Source organism: Pinus tabuliformis, chromosome 4_1 (genome assembly GCF_031772625.1).
Source record: "Pinus tabuliformis cultivar Carrire ecotype Pingquan chromosome 4_1, CPIR1, whole genome shotgun sequence".
Classification (NCBI taxonomy): Eukaryota; Viridiplantae; Streptophyta; class Pinopsida; order Pinales; family Pinaceae; genus Pinus; species Pinus tabuliformis.
In genome coordinates, this window is record NC_142303.1 from 275,711,778 (window position 1) to 275,713,692 (window position 1,915).

Sequence of the window (1,915 nt, forward strand, 5' to 3'; positions counted from 1 at the left end):
GATGAAGGATTCTTAATTGCCCTTCACCCATTGACTCCATTCCATCATATTTCAGCCTATAAATTGTTCCATTTTCGAATACCTCGCTCTGTGATAAATTCTCTGGTAAGAAACTTAACCCAGGAAGCCACTCTCCTCTGACTCCATCATGCCCAATGGACTGAAACTCTTCAGGTTTACCTCACTGTTCTATTGAGTCCCCATCCTTCCAACCAAAATTCAAACAAAACCTTTGCACTTCATAACTAGCCTAATACACCCTAAAACAAAGTTAAATTATAAAGAGAGAGCCCTCTTTGGATGCAGATTGGCTAGAATCTGTGTCTAAAAGATTGGTCAGTGGTTACCTCAGTCGTATTCCCTTTCTTAAAACTTTTGGAAACAACCTGAGTGCTAACAGGAGGCACGGAGGGAACCACAAGTCATCAGAGAGCTAGTTGTGGTTCCTCCAGCTGGCAATTCAGTGGAGACAGTAGCCCGTAACCTTGAGGGCCTGACAGAGGGGATCCCAGATTACAGGGGGATCGAAGAGGTCCCTATGGAGTACCAGATACATACAGTAGGGGTGATACCTAGAGTGCATCGACTCTTGAGACGAGTTGCACGAGTAGTGGTTTGCTATAGGGAGCATAACCCACCACAGTAGACGCCTAGGTTTTATTTGCTACTGATTTTTTGAGAGACTTGTGTCTCGAATGTACACAGACTCTATTTTTTGACATATACACTTATTTTTTAGTGCCTCGGTGCGCCACACGACATATATATATATATATATATATACATATATTTTATGGTTCATTTAATGTGTCTAAATGCTTATGTACAATGTTTGATTTACATGTTGCGTAAATGTCTGTCTAATACATGATTTGCTAATGCATCAGTTAACGTGTTTAATCTTCTTGGAATATGTTGATATGTAATAAAATCAAAACTTATTTCCAATAATTTAACACGTAAATACAACCTTAAAATCCGATGATCTCTGACAGAATAATGCCCATTGAGTTGGTGGACAACAAGTTGAGAATCCAGATTCACAACCAATGCATGAATATCGAGGTTAATTGCCTCAGTCAGCAATTCAATAACAGCGCTGTATTCAGCGACATTGTTTGTGGTGCAACCCAGAAAAATTCCTTGAAGATCTACTAACTCACCATGAGGATCGTAGATCACCCATGCCGCAAAGGAAAGATTCCAGGTACTACAGCAGGCACCATTAGCGAAACCAATGTAAGGTGCAGCAGACATCTACAAAAGAAGTAAAAAGACACAATAAGTGGCGATTACGCCTACACACCAAGCCATACAAGCAAACACACACTAAAAACACACATGTTGAAAGACACACGTATGTACAAATCAGATGCATGGGAATTCATGCATAATATTTTTTCAGATAAAGCCCATTTCGGGGCTTATCTAGCGGATTCCCTTCATAATCAATCAGCTCATAAGCCCCTTTTTCAAAACACGTTTCACAATATAGGGCCCATGCCACATGGGCTCGAATTTGCCTGCCCCCAGCTTATCATTCGCTTGATCATAGAGCAGGACTAGATCTCCTTCAACAAAAGAACGGGGATGAACAGTTTGGTCGAAGTGAGTTTTCACTCTCTTCTTTTGTGCTTCAATGGCTAGAGAGGCTAGTCGACGAGTCTCGTCTAACCGCTCTAGGTAAAGAAGACATTCTTCTACCGGAGTAGTGTTGGGGAGTAATTCGACGGCTAATTTAAGAGAAGGGATCTCACACTCAATCGGAAGGGTAGCCTCCAAACCGTAAACCAATTGGAATGGGGTGAACCTGGTGGCATCCTTCACTGAAGTTCGGTAGGCCCATAAGGCGGAGAACAACATCAAATGCCAGTTGGACTTGTGCATGCCGATGGTGCGTTGAAGCATCGTGACT